Below are 19,079 nucleotides of genomic sequence, written 5' to 3'. Positions count from 1 at the left end.
CACCTCCTGCTGTGTGGCCCAGTTTTTAACAGGCCACTGTCCATTGGAGGCCGTGCTCTAGAAAACCCTCCTAAGTACATAAAGACTGAGCAACACATTGAGTCAAATATCCAGCAATGGATAAAGAAAATGTGGCATATATACACAATGGAATATTATGCAGTCATAAAAAAAGATGAGTTCATGTCCTTTGCAAGGACATGGATGAAGCTGGAAAACATCATTCTCAGCAAACTAACACAGGAACAGAAAAGCAAACACTGCGTATTCTCCCTCATAAGTGGGAGTTGAACATTGAGAACACATGGACACAGGGAGAGGAACATCACACATTGGGGACTGTTTGGGGTTGGGAGCAAGGGGAGGGACAGCATTAGAACAAATACCTATGTGAGGCTTAAAACCTAGATGATGTGTTGTTGGGTGCAGCAAACCACCATGGCAAATGTATACATATGTAACAAACCTGTACATTCTGCCCATGTATCCCAGAACTTAAAGTATAATAACACACACACACACACACACACACAGACACACACACACATACACACACACATATCCAGCACCGCCAATTAAGAAGGAGACTTTAGAAAAATTGTTTAACAGTATAAGCCTCAGTGTTCTCATCTGTAAAATGGTAATAATGACACTTCATCTCCAGTACAGAATTGTTGATATTCAAAATTTAAATTAAGATATTTAAGATGGATGCATTATTACAAATGTGAGAACTTTTATTTAGCACTTCTGGAATGATTTTTTATTTTCTTTAAAACTAAAATATTTTTGATGAAAAAAATTGCACCTGCTTCCACTCAAAATTACATTTTCTGTTTCTTAATACATTGTTGAATCTGACTTTTTCTCCTCTGATGAAATTGTGGTTGCTCCAAAGCTGAATTGCCCCAAAGCTGAAGAAAGGAGAATTTAAATCACACATATTTTAAAAACTACCACTAAGCTACTGAAAGCTGGAGCCAGAACCTTCCTCACAACTTACAGAAGATGCAAAAGAAGCAGCCCACTAACACAGTCATAATTCCCTCCCACCTACCACCTTCTAGACACAGAGAGAGTTCTCTGGGGAACGAGCCAGGGGAGTGAGTGCAGAGTTTAGCCGAGAAGCATTTTCCTGCCGTCTTTTCTCTCCTCCTCTTTAATGGTACATTATCTCCCACAAAGAGCAAGTGAAGTAGAAAATTCTAGAAGGTGGTTCTGTGCTTTGGTCCTTGTCTGGATATTTGTATTTCTGGGTCTTCACTCCATTAGAAGGGAGTTGAGCATGGGGAGAGAGCGATCTGAGAAAGTGACATATGCTCCCTGTCTGGATAGTCCTAAAAGTAGGGGAGATGCTAACAGTCTTGCCACAGGAGGAGAGGGGACTGCAATGCAGTGTAGGAGGGTAGAAGGCCTTTGCTGCATGTGGAGGGGCCTAGAGCGCAACAGGAGTTGTCCCCTCATCGTTACTGGAGTAGACCACATGGAATTGCTGGCAGGGACCAAAAGGAGAAAATGGCTGCCTTCTTTTAGAGGGAGTTTTCAGGGATTGAAGGGGCTGGATGATCTAAAGAAATTATACATCACATTAGCCCTAAGCAGAACCTGAGGGAGGCAGAGCCAGGCAGAGGAAACCTCCATACCAATGATGTAGCTTTTAGTGACCAACTGTGTAAAAACTGGGCCCAAAAAAGACTTTGTGGACCAGATGGGGGAGGAGGTGGAGAAACAGTAAAACAGAACTGCCCCCTCCAGAATCCTATCCTCTAACGACAAACCTGATCAGCATGGGGGAGAAGAAACACTGAATTGGACAGGAAATATATAAAGTAGACTGGACTACATTGCAATAACCAAGAATGACCACAAAGTTAGGAAATCTGCCCGAGAATTCGTTAAAAACACAGGACAGGGCAATTCCACAGAGTACAAATGAAAGCAACGATGAAAAGGAAGCAAATCATTTAATACCCTACTGAGTTCAAACTCCTCAATCAACTAGCTACACATCAGTAGGTAATTTGACCTGAAAATTATCCAAATTGAGTAAGACTGCAAAAATATTAAAACCAAAGCACATAGATTGGTACTAAAGAATCTCAATGCAGTAAGGGAGTCTACTGAGAAGCTAAGAGCATGGGTTTTGGTGTTAGACCAAATTGAGTTGTAATCCCAGTTCTCCACTTAGCAGCTGAGTGACCCTCGGCAAGTTCCTTAGACTCACTAAGCTGTGGTTTGCTGATCTGAAATTGGAAACTATCTGTAACTTTGCTGTAAAAATTAAATGAAATAACAAATGTAATGTGTAATGTGCAGCTTGTGGTAAACATTGAAATCATAGCTACTATGATTTATTTACTATTATTTGTAGATCGAAAATAAAGTTACAGGTGTTTTTTAAATTTTCAAACTACATTATGCAACATTTAATTCTTCAGTGGCTGGCACTGCACAAAAGCTAGCATGAAAACACAGAAATGAGGTTATTAATAGAGAATTGGACCTTTTATAAATTAACAAGAGATAATTTCCCAAATTGAATTTTATTGGCAAAATAGCTTGTCCTCACCCCCTTTCCAAATACATCAAGTGTCAGATTCTGCAGTTTGGTGAGGGGCTTCAGTTGTACCACCTTGTGTATTATTTATTAATTAAATTAGGACTGTCCATGTTTGTCTACAATGACATAGAATAAACAACCTGCTTATTAGCTTTCCCCTAAGCTTCTGAGAATTGCACCCCCCTTTTCGTTTTGCCCAATTGTCGGTATTTTCCTTCTCTCCTTTCTGGCCAATTATCTGCTCAGTAATGGATCTCTTTAACCCAAACAGCAGGTTTGTGTGTTCTGCGTTCCAAAGAGGCAAGCTGACCAACCAGAATTCACCAACATCTGGCACCCAAAGGCTGCACTCTGACTCCATCCTCTGTTGATGTGAGGGGATTTTTGTTTGGTTTGATTTTCATAATAAATGTAGTTTAAAAATATAAGATTTCCCTTCTGAAGACAGTTTTGCATATTGTGCTAGCTCAGGGTGTAGAGAGAAAGACATAAATTATTTCCTAAGACATATTCTTTAGAAGAAAGGCTACAGCTGTCCTTGCCTACAGACTGGATCTGGCACACTTCACAGCTCTGAAATGCTCACTGGGTTCTAGCCCTGCAGGAGTCATCAGAGGCAGGGCTGCCCCTTCTAGCTGGCCTGACAAGGGTAGTGAGGGCTGAAATTCAGCCTGTGTGTACCTCTCCATACCTTTACCCTTGCAAGGCTGTGTCTGCTCAGAGGGGTAGCTTTAAAGGGCTGAATGGGGGTGACCTTGATAATTGTACTAAATTATGTATAAAATTACAGACTGCTGAGTATGAAGGTATGTTCAGTGACCCTCCTGTGACCCTTGAAGGAAAAAGAAGTATAGAAATAAGCAGGATTTTGAGGATGTAGCATAACAGGTGGAAGAAAAATCTGGAAAAGAGGCTTCAAAGAAAGAGCTGCATATGGCTCTGTGAAACATCCCACCCTGTGCCATCAAATAAACCAAGCCTTTAAAAATGATTTTTATAATATCTATTATAAATCTGATATATATGAAAATGTTTCTGCTATCATTGGCATGTTATGTTCCTTTTTGACAGAGTATGGCACCTGTCACATGGTGACAATCTTTATTTCTGAGTCAACATAATGGGTCACTCAGTTTTCTGAAGTTCTCAATATGGAGACAACAGAGAAAGCTGAGTTGTTTATTATTAATACTTTAGCCTAACAGGCATAGGAGCAGGATGATGTGGACAAATGTAGAGAAATGCTGTTTCTTGAGAAAGACATATTTACAGAAGAGATGAATTTGTAGAGCAAAAAAGGCAATGTTTATAGATGAGAAAATAAGAAAGACTGAATGACTTATTATCTAGAAGAATTTCAACTTGAAGAGTGATTTAGATAAAAGTATGAATTTCTCTGCCACAGACAACATGTATGATAGAGGAGAAAACATAGTAAATAAGTGTTTCCTTAGAAAAAAATAGTAGAAAAGAAATTTTGAAACAAGTCATTTGTATTTATGCACTTAAATGTCAATGCATAGGATACAGTAAATAAAGAAATATAAGCTGCTATCTTTAAGAAGGTGAAAGTATGCTCTTCACTCTAATGATGATATTATAATTAGAAGAAATCTCTCATTCAATACCTCTTCTTCTGATATAAGAGGTCAGGCCTAGGTAAATTCTCTGAAGTTAGCTATTCAGTCTTTCTCACATTTGTATTTTTCCTTGTATTTTACAACAGTAAATATATATTTCACATTTATTGGAGGAAATTAGATCCATGATGCAGAAGGTAGTACAGAGAGTGATAAATAGCCCTTGGAAGAAGATAAAGGACAAAGAAGCACAAGCAAGTTACATTATCATTCTTAAGGTATCAGTGCAGCAGATTGCATTTTCTGAAAATGGCCACAGAAATATGTCCAGTTTCACATGATCTTTCTCACATGCTCTTCCAGAAACTTACAATCCTCTCAGCAAAGAATTGGATTCTATCTCTGTTCCCCTTGTAATTGAGAGGTTCTTTGTAGGTGTTTTAATGACAAAATGTAGCAGAAGTGATCCTGAGTGACTTCCAAGGCTAAGTTATGAAAAGCAACATAGCTTTCACTTGGATCTTTTTCTTGGATGTTCACCATTGGAGCCCAGTCACCATATTGTAAAGAAGCCCAGACCACATGGAGAGGCCATATGCAAATATTCCAGGCAAGAGCCACAGCTGAAATCTTATACAATGACTAGTGTCAACCACTAGACATGTAAGTGAGTGAGCCTTAAAAATTACCCACCCTTCTAACTGCCCAAGGTGTTGACAAATGGAGCAGAGGTAAGACACTGTCACAGACTCCTACACAAATTGCAGATCTGTGAGCTAAATAACCTTCTATGTTCTAAGAAAGTTTGTTACACAGCAATAAATAAGACACCATAAGAACTATTTGGCTAAGCAGGAGAGTAATGATATTTCCTAATATAGATTATAATACTTGGACTGTTTAAAAACAGTGTTTAGGATACAGAAAACTTGTATTTTAGATAAGCCATTGTTTCAGCACAATGCTTACCTCATAGTAGGGATGTAAACAACTTAATTTACTGGAAATCACATTCTGATAAAACAAGGCACCTGAACTTGCTCTGCTATACTCTCAAACAGAAGAGTAAAGAGTCAGTATGAATAAAGGAGATGCATTTTATCTTAGCATGCAATGGCATTATTTCTCCTTCCATTTGGTGGTATTACTCTATGGTTCTTTATGTGCGGTTAAAAGGTTTCTATACCATGTACTTGGAGTTGGGCTGTCGCACTAATGTTACTTTAACCCCTGGCTACATGGGTAAGGTGTGAGTCAGTCTGGCCAAGAAGAGTGCTGCATCCCCCCATAGTACAATAATTGGCTCGAGGATGGGCAAGTCACCTAGGCAGAGCTAACCAATCTCTGACTTGGAAAAAGAGTGTCTCTCTCTCTCTTCTCTCTCCTCTCCTCTCCTTTCTTCTCCCCTCCCCTCCCCTCCCCCCGCCTTCTCTCTCTCTTTTTCATTGTAAGCTGTAAGAGTACTAGGAGCCATCTTCCAAACCACCTAAGAAAGCCTGATTGAAAATGGAGCCTGGGTAGGGAAGTGGAGCCAGGCTGTGAAAAGAGAGAATGAGCTTTTGATGCTGACATCAGAGCCAAATGTGTCTGACAGTAACCTCGGCCCTCTTGTTTCCAGTTAGGGAGCCAAATATTCCCTTTATTTGCTAAGGTTTTGGTTACTTATCACCAACAAGTTCTAATTGGTATTGATGGAGAGTATACAACCAATGTGAATCACTTTGAGAAGTACCCATGATAGAAACATGAAGAGACTGTTACCATGATGTTTTCTTAAAGGTCAAAATACTCAGAAAAATACTGGCTAAAGTTTCATAGTTCAGATCTAACTATAGCAATAGTTCCACAGCCAGCATTTATTTAGAGGAAGATAATTTAATGATGACAGAAAATTCTAAATTAAAGAAATTCTAACTATAAAATCACAAATACAAACAATCTCAGTATTAGAGAAATTAGAGAAATGAGAAATATCCCCCCCGAAATCTGATTCTGTTACCTGATAATACATTAGTTACCATCTGTTTTGCAATGACACAATGGTTTCATTTCCTCTAAACTCTTAGCTTTCAAAAATTGTATTGCAAAAATAATTGTTTTAGGGAAAATAGAAGAGGTTAGGCCCTAGACCGTGACAGATTCATCATAACAAACTTTTTTCCTTGTAGATATTTCAATGATAAGTGGATTATCTAGCTAGAAGTATATTTTGTACTAAAAGCTAAAATAACAAACTGGTTGATCAAAAATGACAAAACAAACCCAAACACTGAGAAAATCCAAAAGAGCATTGACCAATATGAAAATGTTTCTAGATCACTAAAATACGTTTCAACATAGGTCTCAACTGTAAATAGCATAATGAAGTATTAACTAAGAAGTGGCCAAAGTAGCTAGATTTTTGTTTGAGTAAAGGATTCTTTCCTGTGTGAATACTGCATCGTCTACAAAGAATAATGCAAACCATTTTTCCTAAATAAGTAATTATGATATGTTCATTGAGTTATAAAATAGAGGAAAACTCTGTTTACAGTTCTAGCCTGATTCATTAGGGCTATCTCTGACTAACTTGGACTTTAAATGATAGCTATAAAAAATGGAATAAGAGGCATGTAAACAGTCAAAAAAAATGCATTCTAAAAACGTTGTGTGAGCAACTAAAGATTGTCTCAGGAAATTATAAAACCAGAAGTAGACTTTCAAAAATGCTTATGCTTATGTTAATAACAATAGTGCAATGCTAATAATAGAAATGGCCTTTTTACATACAGCTGGAGCAAGAACAAGAAGAAGGAATTGGTGAACCTCATGCAACAGACAATGTAAAGTCAACCAATGAGAGAAAATGAATGCACTTCCATTTGTCTCCTGTTTTCCATCAAAGAGAACCACTTTTAAACTGGGAAAGGTAAAACAAACATGGTTGAAGGAACTGAAACCTAAGATAGGTAAACAGCCAAGGGCTGAGATGCTATAAAAAAGAGTTCCAGTTTCTGCCCAGAAAGATTTTTTCCCACAGCACTACAGGAAGTTTCAGCTGAGAGCATGGAACAGCACAAGTAACCTCTGTGCAATCCCCAATGGAAGGGGCGTGATGAAGCTCAAAACACTTAAATGTTGTTAAAAAAAAAATTAAAGGGATAAAATTAGACAGTGGGAAGCTCAATTTTAACACATCTAAAAATTCTAGGATTTATTATTAAATTGGTTTAAAAAACATTTAGAGGCTGGTGTGGTGTCTCATGCCTGTAATCCTGCTACTTTGGGAGGCTGAGGCACTTTTAGCAGAGGATGCTTAAGTGGAGGAGTTTCAGATCAGCCTGGGCAACAGAGTGAGACCCTGTCTCTATTAAAAAAACAAACAAACAAAATAGCTAGATGTGGTGGCACATGCCTACAGTCTTAGCTACTCAAGAGGTTGAGGCGAGAGGATTGCTGTAGCCCAGGAGCTTGAGTTTATAGTGAGCTGTGATTTTGCCACTGCACGACATCCCAGATGACAGAGCAAGACCCTGTCTCAAAACAAATAGATTAAATATAATAAAATAAAATAAAACATTGAGAAAAGAAAGCAATGATCATTAAGAGTCAACAGAGGTTCACCATGAGTAAGCTATGCCCCACTAATGGAATTTCTATTAGCACATAAATATTGCAGAAAAAGGATAACAGTATATTTCAGTTCTTCCACTTTCTAACTGTGTGACTGTGTACACAAATCCAACAGACCCAGTTGTAGTAGACAGCCACATAATGTGATAACTTTGAAAAAACTTGTATATGGGAATGGAAGATGATGATTCAAATAAAAGATTCTGGAGCTAGACTGTCCGGTTTTGCCATTTACTGTGTAACTTTGGGCAAATCACCTAAGTTCTCTGTACCTTTTAATATAAAAAAGAAAATAATAATAGGACCTACGTCATGGGTTTGTTGGGAAGATTAGATTAATCTTCCAATAAAGAACTTAGAATAATGTCTGGCACAAAGTTAGGAGAATAAATGTTAACTTTTATTATCAATGTTAACATGTCTCAAATTAGGACAAAGTGGAGAAACAAAGTTTAGTAAATGACAAAGATGTATACAGATGTTCCCCAATTTATTATGTGGTTCTGATAAATTCATCATAAATCAAAAATATCCTAAATCAACTTACAATGGGTTTATCTGAACCACTGTAGGTCTAGGAGCATACTGAATGTGTATTGCTCTCATACCATCTTAAAGTTGAAAAATCATAAGTTAAACCATCTGTATTTTTATGGATTGAATGAACACAAAGAAATATGTAGTACTGATTAATGAATTACTATCAGCACCATTTATTCATTTATTTAAATAAATGTTAACTGAGTTCCTGGTATGTACCAAGCCCTGAAGTGGGCACTAGGGACACAGAGATGGAAAAATAAAAGAACTTAGTGTCATGACAAAGAGGTCCTACTCCTTTCAATGTTTTAATCACTGACTTGTATGCAATGTATGGTACACTTTGAGTACTCCAGATAGAACAAAGCTAGAAGGAAATATAAATATGTGAGATGGTAAGTCAAAAGAGAAAAATATTTTGATAAATGGAACAAATGACCTAAATTAAAATGATACACTTGAAGAGATCAAGCTAAATACTATTTATGTTTACAAGTATAATTTTATTTTAGAATAATATATACTTATGTTGACAGATCATAAATTGAAAAGGCAAAAATAAAAAATGAAATATCATCTTTAATCCTATCTTAACCTTACAGTCTTTATACCATATGTATAGATCTGAATATCTTCATAATACATACACATATGTATACATGCTTCATGTACAATTAATACATATACATGTGAACATATATTTAAATAAAATTGAATTACAGGCGGAGCACGGTGGCTCACACCTGTAATCCCAGCACTTTGGGAGGCCGAGGTGGGCGGATCACGAGGTCAAGAGATGGAGTCCATCCTAGCCAACATGGTGAATCCCCATCTCTATTAAAAAGACAAAAAAATTAGCCGGGTGTGGTGGCACGTGCCTGTGGTCCCAGCTACTCGGGAGGCTGAGGCGGAAGAATTGCTTGAACCCAGGAGGTGGAGATTGCAGTGAGTCGAGATTGGGCCACTGCACTCCAGCCTGGTGACAGAGCAAGACTGTGTCTCAAAAAAAAAAAAAAAAAAGAAAAGAAATTGAATTATAATGTTAATCCATTTTGTAACATGCTTATTTAGTCTAAAAATGAGTATAGGTTCATGTCATTAAATATCCATCAACATAGCATTTAGTACTACCTACCTTAAATTCAGTTATACTCACAAACAGCGTATGTATGCCAGACACTGACTTCTGCATAACACATCTATTTCCTTTTCTTCCTGGGCACACAGCTAGACTACATTTCCTTGCAGCTAGGTGCAGCTCTGTGACTAAGTTATAGCTGGTGGAAAATGAATGAAAGAGATGGGGGTGTCCTATGTGTGATTTTCCATGCTCTTTCCTCTTTTACCTTGGAGTAATTTTGAAAATCACAAGTTAAAAATGAGAAGACTACAAGATTGAAAGATCCTGAGACCTGTATCATCAGTTAGAGAAGGGACTTTACATGAATAAAAAATAAAATTCTTTTATCTTCCCATCATTGTATTTTTTAGGTTGTTTCAAACAGCAACTAGTGTTACTTTAAGTAATGCAGAATTACTGTACCACCACTTAACTTTTCGTACTGAAAAATTAGACCTTATACCTTTTAAAATGTTACCAACTTGTAACAGCTGTTAAATTGTTTATTCCATTTGAATTCTTTTCATTAGAAAAGATGAACTAGGGATAGGTGGCATGTCATAATTGGCTAACAGTTTCAATGTGACAAAAGATCCAAGGGATTTCGTTAATTAATAGTGAAACATAAATCAAAAACTTGATAAACATGCAAGTGGCATGGTTTACTGGTGCTTAGGACAAGGGACAAAATAGGCTCATAGAGTTGACCAGGCCTTGACTTCAGATCCGGACAGCCCCTTCAGAACTAAGATGAGTGAACTACAGCTCTCAGTGAAAAGGACTGGGAATTTCTTCTGGAATATAGATATCAAAAAGAGATGGGGGTGGCATGACAATAACATTAATGAGAACAACACAAATAGGCACTTCTCTTGGGGTGGGTATACTAATAATTATGCTGTCATGAAAACCAGCTACGTTACTTTTATTTGGGGCATTATGATGTAAAACTGAAAAAAAAAAAATAGAAAGCACAGCTTATTGAATGGATTTATATCACCCTCTAAATGTTTTCAGTTTGCATGGGTCCCTCTATCCAATACACGACAACACACACACAAAAATGCATGCAGGCACACACACAATCGCACCTATTATCATTTATTGGAAGAAGTTGATGTTTTAAGGGCAAAGGCTAATAATAAAAGCTAATTTTATTAAGTGCTTCATGTGTTTCAGGCCCCATTCTGATTGCTTTATATGTATGAAATGATTCACAGCAATTCTCCACAATTCTTTAAGGTACAGTCTATTATCATCTCTATCGCATCGATGAGAAAACAAGCCCAAAGAGAGGTAAGTAATCTGCCTGGAATCACACAGCTAGTGGGTGGCACAGCTGGGATTTAAATCAAGCAGTCTGGCACGAGAGACCATGTAGTTAAATCACAACTTTGAGAATTGAAAGCACAGAAGTAAACTAGCAAAAGAAATAATGCATTTTCAGGGAAAAAAGTGGGGGCAAATTGCTAAGGAGATCTCAAAACTTTGCAAAGTGAATTTTCATATTAAGCATTTCAATAGGTATATTGACTTACTTGTAGGAATAAATTTTTTTAAATAAAACATGTACATTTATATATCTTTAGTTAGAGCAATATGCTATAAGTCTAGAAACTAGAAATATTTTCCTACTACTTGGACTTATTTTTTCAACTATGCAACAAATAAATGCATTGTAATAACAAGATTACTTTCTGTAAAATGGGGTTATGTGTGTTTACTTTCCTCATTTAATGTTAGAAAATTGTATCGTTTTATTTTCTGTTTTCAAATTAAATCTATAAAATTAGTCTGTCACTTAAGTAAAAGTCTGTGTCCATACATTCCTTATCTGCTGTGACATCTTTCATCCAATTATCTATCTCAGAAGCATTGCCTTGGAGTTGCAATGCAGAACGACCTTTGAATCCTGACACTAGTACTGACAGTCTGACAGTGTCCCTGTTGTTGGCCTTTAATCTCTACTCCTTCCTATAACCAAAGTAAAAATAATTTCTTCAAATCTCTTGCTCCCTTTCAATTTTTCCTAGGTATCAACTTATATATATCCTACTGTTTCTTTTAACCAAAGTTCTAACATTGGTTTAAGGTTCTAGCTAAGAATCACATTCTCCCAGTCTTTCTCCCTCTGTACATCTTACTTATTCTCCTGTGTATCCATGCCATGGCTCTTTCTTCTTTACAAAAATTCGAATCAAAATGTACCCTTCTGGAAAGTCTTTCTGGATAGACTTACTTTTATAATTCCTGACAGTCATTGTATTAGTCTGTTCTCATGCTGCTAACAAAGACATACCCAAGACTGGGTAATTTATAAAGGAAAGAGGTTTAATGAACTCACAGTTCATCATGGCTGTGAAGGCTTCACAATCATGGTGGAAGGCAAAGAAGAAGTAAAGTCATGTCTTATAAGGCAGCAGCCTAGAGGGCTTTTGCAGGGAAATTCCCATTTATAAAACCGTCAGATTTCATGAGACTTATTCATTAACAAGAAAACAGTATGTGGGGAAACTTCACCCATGATTTAATTATCTCCACTTGGCCCTGCCCTTTGACACATGGGGATTATTGCAATTCAAGGTGAGATTTGAGTGGGGACACAGCCATATACTATCAGCTATGACCCTGTCTTTACTTTGTGTTACCTCAACATGGATAACATATTTTTGTTTGTATTGATCAAGTTTTATTGTCACAATGTAATTGTGATGGTAATTGTGGATGGACCAAGGAGACTCAAATGTTGGTGAGTGGTCCACCTCTTTCAAGTAAGACTCAATAAAACCCAGAGACAAATATAGAGTGAGGTGGAAGTGGGATGCAAATTCCATAACACTTCAGAGCAACACATATCATTGAAGTTGGAATTAATTTGTGTTCTCATGGGACTCGGAAATTATCATATTCTCCCTTATGGTATAATTGGATTATAAAAAATTATCTGCACATAGATTTCCACATGGTAGTTGCTCATTAGTTATTAATTAATATTTTAATTGTTTTATTATCAACATTTAAAATAAAAAATCTATCATGTTGTAGTTACATATTTTTAAGAAAATAGTGGTTTCTGATGCAGGTTCTAATACCAAGAATTTTTTATGAAAGTAACCAATTTTTTGAATAATCTGGACCAATAAGTGCTTAATAATAATATGTGATATAATCAGTTATAAAAATAATAATAATACAAAAAAAGAACTAGAGGAATCTTAATTGATCATTTCCTTAATAAGCCCTTCATGGCATGTGAATCAATTATTTACAAATAAAAGCATGCATTTGTTGTCTTTTGCAGCAACATGGATGGAGACAGATAAAGGAACTAACAGGAACAGAAAACCAAATGCTGCATGTTCTCACTTCTAAGTGGGAGCTAAACATTGAGTACATATGGACACAAAGAAGAAAATGACAGACACTGAAGTCTACTCGATGGTGCAGAGTGAGAGGAGGGTGAGGACTGAAAAACTACCTGTCATGTACTATGCTTATTATGTGGGTGATGAAATAATCTGTACACCAAACCCCTGTGACATGCAAATTACCCACAAAACAAACCTGCACATGTATCTATGAATCCAGAATAAAAATTAAAACAATGACAATAACAACAACAACAAAAAGATGCATTTGAAATTAGATCCAGAAAACGTGGTATATATACACAATAAAATACTATTCAGCCTTAAAAAACCAAGGAGATCCTGTCATTTCTGACAATATGGATAAACCTGGAGGACTTTATGTTAAGTGAAATAAGCCAGGCACTGAAAGATAAGTATCACATGATCTCACTTATATGTGGAATCTAAAAAAACTTGAACTCATAGAAGCAGAGAATAGAATGGTGGCTACCTAGGTAGAAGCCTTGAGATTATGAGAGATTGGTCAAACGGTACACAATTTCAGTTAAACAGGAGGAGTAAGTTCAAGAGATCTATTGAACATCCTGGAGACTACAGTTAATAACAACATACTATGTATTTAAAAATTGTTAAGAGAGTAGATTTTAAGAGTTCTCACCACAAAAAATAAACATTTGAAGTGATGTATATGTTAATTAGCTTGATGTAGCCATTCCACAGTGTATGCCTATTTCATAACATCCTGTTATACATCATAAATTACACAGTTTTAATTTTTCCTGAAATATTTTTAAAAACAAAAACCACACATTTAGCTTTGCTTTTATTTTTAAACAGGATAACTATTTATTTAAATATATACTTTTCTAAATTATAAATCAGCATTTTAGAAAATAAAAATGATTTAACTTATATTTTACTTCTTAGAGTGACACATCTTTTTAAACACTATATTAATTTTTCCTTAATAATTCCTTGTCCTATCTTTCAAAATTATATTCATAAAATATATGTGATTCAAATTATTAACTATTTACCTGTGCTCCAAAAATCACAAGTTTTATCACTAATTCCAGCCTGCTGCTATGGAGGTTACAAATTAAGAACCAGAACCTCTGATGACTGGAAGTCATTTTATATGAAAGCAGCAGTGTCAACAAATTATTGTTTCTTTTCTAATTTTTAATCTTTTATAAGATTTGCAATAAATATGAAGAGATTATTTCAGAAGTTTATACTGGTTATTTAAGTACCTGAAAAAAAAAATTTCATTTTTCTCAATGTTTGAATGGAAATACCTAATATATGTAAGATAGAAAACACACAGACACACAAAATATTCTTTTCAGCCCCCTCTCTTCTTCCAGTAGTAGGTCTCTTATAAAATAATGACCAAATGTCAACACATAAGGATACTAACTTCATGAAAATGCTTCAGGAAATATAGTATCATAACTCCTTGATATAGGTATTATTTTTGAAATTATAAAAATGAGGAAATCAAGGTCCATTATTAATGTTATAAAGATGATATATGATTAGTTACAATAAGAAACAATAGCTGCTTTTTTCTTTAGTTATTTCCTTAGTAGAGAAAAGAAAACACCTGAACTTCTTTTGGTTAATCAAGACTGCAGTTATTACATAAAAGACTGTGGAAGATTTTCCAGGGAGATTTTGAAGATAGGGGAACATTACTTGGTTTATCATTCTCCAGTCCAGGTATGTGGGAAGGCCTTTCTGTTCCAGTGCCTCCTTTTTAAAGCATAACTTGATGTTCCCTGAGAGACTCTAATTCAGCTATTTTAAAATATAGATGGCTATACTGTATGTGTAAAATTTGGGGTACCTGACATCAATCAAAGATATGGTTAAGCTGTTTATACTTGAGAATTACCAATCTGGAAAATGACTTCAAGTATCTTCAAAGAAATGAACTCCAGATTCATATGAAAGAATAATTGGATACTAATAGAATGTATCTTGTTAGAGTTAACCAAAATGTGGGCATTTTACAGCAAACTGTTGCCCAGGAAAGACCACTTAACACATTTAGGTAAGTAACAAAATTACAATCCGTCTTTGGTGCCCACAGCAGTGTTAAGGATAAATAGAAGATTCTCAATGGCTACTTTAGATTGATCAGTGTCAATATTCAGTGACCCATGGTGAGAGCTTTTGAGAAGCTGGTGTGAGGAATAATATATTGGAAAGTTTGGCATAAAATATGAACAATTAAAAGCTCTTTAAACCTTTTTTCCTTATCAGAAGAACGACCTGATCTGAGAGGAATCAACAGAAAGGAGAAAAGTGTTCAAGTATGTTTTCTCCAGGACTGACAATGTTTAAGCCTCTTGGAGTTACAGCAAGAAAAGGCAATGGATCAAGAATCATTAAATATTTCATTTTTGAAGAGGTACATGATATCTCTACATCTGTGAGAAAGATGTAATTGATATGTCTGGCTCTTTGATTACAAGTGTAGGAGAGGTTTAAGTTTTAGGATATGGTGGCATCTGATGAGAAAAATGCCAACTTAGAGGTGGTAAATAGTTTAACTCCATCCAATTGCAAAGAAAAGAGGAAGGAGAAGGGGGGTGATGAAGGAATCCATCCATCATGCACAATACAAATAAAGGCCTGTCACTCATTTTCCTAATGTTGAAAAAAGAATTATTTAGTAATTTTTGACACCAAGGAAACCATTTGTAACAGCCTTTCTCACTTTTCAATTCATCCTTAAATTTAAAAGACAGAAAAAGCCTCATTCAATTGTTTCTATTATGTCAGTTCATCATTTATGAATCCATGTCAGTGTCTTAGTTTTTTCAGTGAAATAGCTAATTCATATCGCATTTGTAGTCACCACTTCATAGTGAAACACTGCTGTTTGATTTAGCCTGTCATCTGACACAGAACATCTCGAAACCATTTGCATCACTCTTCTTGCTCTGATCTGCACATATGGTAATAATTAGGAATGCGATACCTTATATTTATTTAAAATACTCAGTGAATTTGGAATATAATAGTGAAAACAGCATAACTCATATTTCACAAGAAAAAATTGTGTTAAACTATATGAACTAAGTTACAACTATTAATTATATATAGATAAAACGCCAATGATTTCAGAGCATAGATATAAAATATAATTTTTATGAAAACAAATTTACAATTGATATATTTATAACTATCTTGTATAGAATGTTCAAAACACAAACTAAATGCATACCATAGCATATTGAGTTTTATATCAAAATTTTTCTTTTCACAACAGAATACCCAGGAGACATTTCCTTTCCCTAAATATACCCGCAATATTCAAGTCCTTTTAATTCACACCTTTAAATGAAAGGGTTGAGTATACAAGGTCAGTGAAATTGTTATTTATGGTTGAAATGTTTTTGCTATGGCTATTTTAAGAAGGGTCATTTTTCATTTCATTTTTAAAATTGGTTTAAACTGTTTAGCTGACTATACAAAATTACTCAATGTGCAACTAGCAGTTTCCTCCATTTACAAGCCTAGGTAGCCTAGGAATTATTAAAGATTTTATAATTAAGATGATTACATTAAGATTATATAATTTTATTGTTCTTATGTTTATAGTAATTGTCACTTTCTTATTTTACTATTACTATAAAAATATTTTCCTCTTAAATGTGTTTCTTACCTCTTTGTTTTGGTTTATTTCTGAGGAAAAAATACAATGTCAATATTTAAGTTGCTCACTAATAGACAGACTTTTGCATGTCAATGCCAATATTTTATGTTAAAATGACCTGTAGTTATGTAGATCCTTGTTTTGTAACTGAAACAAATATCTCCAAAGAATATCACTGCTTACAGATTCACTTTCCCTAGAAAATGTACCACCCAACTTAGTTGGTATTTTTAAAATTATTATTTTCCCATTGAAGTTCTGCTGAATTCAAAATGAATAAAAACTACTTAATTGTGACTATTTTTAGATATTCAAATGCATATTTTCAATTCTCTCCAATATTAGCCACTCTATTATCTAAGCTAGGAAAGCACATCAGCCTTGTCATGCAGACCAGCATAAACTGCAGATTTGTGAGCATCTAACCGCGGGAAGAACGAATTGCTGAAGCTAAACTAGACTATTAGGAAGACTTTCAGTGCTAGCCAGTGTTCTATGCCAGGAGTTAGGGAATTAACATACAATATATTTCAAAATTTAAAAAAAAGACATTAACAACTAAGCAAGATTTATTAATTCTATCGGGAAATTACAAGAATTCTGGAAGTGAAAGTTCCTGTATTTGTGATTTTTTGAACTGCACACTTTGTGGAACGACTCCCACTACTGACCTTTTTCTAAGTCAAAGGGGATTTCAACGTGTAACTATTTACAAGTTAAAATGAGAAGGAAACAAGTCTCTGAAAAACAAGAGTTTATCATAAGATTGAGGAAAATAGTCAAAACAATGACTACTGAGAAATTATTATGATTATTATATTGTTATTATTTTTGCCCAAGGTCTTTAGGCATTTGAAGAAGAAAGATTAAACAAAAACAAACATTTCATTTGTAGGTAGACTCAAAAAATAACTGACTAACCTTGACCTCCATCAGCACACAAAATCCTACATAGCCAATGACAGACTTCATTGTTTAAAGACTACTTGGGAATGATTAAGAAAAAGATGATGTAATCTAATATGTGATAAAGAGAGATATAATATTCTCTACTGGAAGGCATTCCTATCATGTCATATCAAAGTCTAGCAAAATGTTGAAAGTTAGAAATGTTATCAAGCATTAGCAGGCATTTAAGAACGTCTCTTGAATATTTCTAACATAAAAAAGTATTTCATGTGATGTAAATGAATGGTAATTTTCTGACTTTAAAAGAGAGCTGTGCCAGTACATTTCAGCGTTCTGGACCCAATTCTGCAAACATGGAGACGCTTTCAATTTGCTCTGCCTGCCTTCCCGCCTTAGATGGCTGCGATTGCAGCGAAATTAATCCATTTAAAAATCTGCGGCTTAAACTTAAGGATTTTCAGTTTTTTCCCCCTTCTCTCTTTTTTTTTTCTTAGAATATCAATAAGTTCCAATTGAAGAGCGGATTCTTTTGCAATTCAGGCATGTGCCGGCGATAACGGGCGAGTTGGCATGAAGAGAGGCAGAGATGGATTAATTATGCAGAGAACATGGAAATTCTGCTTATCATCGGCTAGCAAAGGAGCCCGGCTCACATAATCAGCAAACGAAGGGAGAGGAAAAAATAACAATGCAATGGCACCTTCCAGCCCATCATCAGGATTTTTTCTACCCCCTTGTAATTAAAAAATAACATACACTTATAGCCCTATCTCCTGTGCAGGCAAGGAGTGGATGTCCACAAAATAATTGCAATGGGATATTAGAGCTGGCGACACGGGCTGTCCATTCCAGCTTGCTCTCCTGCTCATCCTCTTTCTCTTTTGGCCTCTCAAGGTACTTTGCTTCTGAACCCAGTCCAAATCAGAGGGATGTCTCAGGTGACATTCTAGCTCGGTTTCCAAAAATCCCAAATTGGTACCTTATCATGATCCAAGCAAACATACACACATATATGATAAATATTTGGAGGGCTGACTCTAGGGGAAGCTTTGGAACTGATCACCTGTGGACTATCTGGTCAGTTTCATTTTTGATGAAACATGTCCAAATAGCCTTCATTTTGCAAAGTGACTGGATTAAAATGGTGGCTGTGCAATGACTGTGCTATCTTCTCAAATCATTTAACTTATTTACAACTTTTTGTTTCTATTCCCTTTGCCAACTCATTTTATAAATGTAAGTTAATGATTGCAATGTTTGTGCCTCAAAATCAGAATTAACAATTCTCTATTGTCATTGTAAAATCTGACAGCTCAGTGCTTTGTATTTCTCTAAATGCCAGAAGACTACAATAAACCTAGTTTATTGCTTTGAAGAAAATAAAATTGAATCTTACATTTGTATCCATGTGATTTCTAATTCTGAAAATTAAAATGTAAACACATATGTTAAATAATTATACTCCTGATTGAATGCCATGAAAGTAGGTTTTGCTGTTTTAATTGTCACTCAAATAATTTGACCTAATTACATACATAAGCCCGAAGAAGCTCTCTGGCCATGAAAGAGGCCATTTCTTACTGAAGAGTTATTGGTGAGCCAGAGAAACAGAAAGATAAATATAAACCTGGAAAGACAAAAATTATGTAACACATGAAGGAAAGATGTTGTTCCAAAGTGCAGTAAACTGAATTAGAAAGCTGGCAGACTCTAGAAATGT

The 19,079-nt window shown here is 35.4% G+C and overlaps 1 long non-coding RNA gene across 1 annotated transcript in view; it reads left to right on the top strand.

Annotated features, from left to right (window-relative positions):
• LOC135278047 (uncharacterized) overlaps nt 1-18,739 on the top strand; it is a 47,410-nt gene extending 28,671 nt beyond the window's left edge. The window contains exon 3 of the long non-coding RNA XR_010345605.1: nt 17,854-18,739. This is a non-coding gene — a long non-coding RNA (uncharacterized LOC135278047). The remainder of the gene's footprint in view (nt 1-17,853) is intronic.
• The last annotated feature ends 340 nt before the right edge of the window (nt 18,740-19,079 follow it).

This window comes from Aotus nancymaae, unplaced genomic scaffold (assembly GCF_030222135.1).
Source record: "Aotus nancymaae isolate 86718 unplaced genomic scaffold, 86718_ANA_hifiasm-v0.15.2.pri h1tg000036l, whole genome shotgun sequence".
NCBI classification, from domain to species: Eukaryota; Metazoa; Chordata; class Mammalia; order Primates; family Aotidae; genus Aotus; species Aotus nancymaae.
This window is presented reverse-complemented; position numbering and strand designations above follow the sequence as displayed.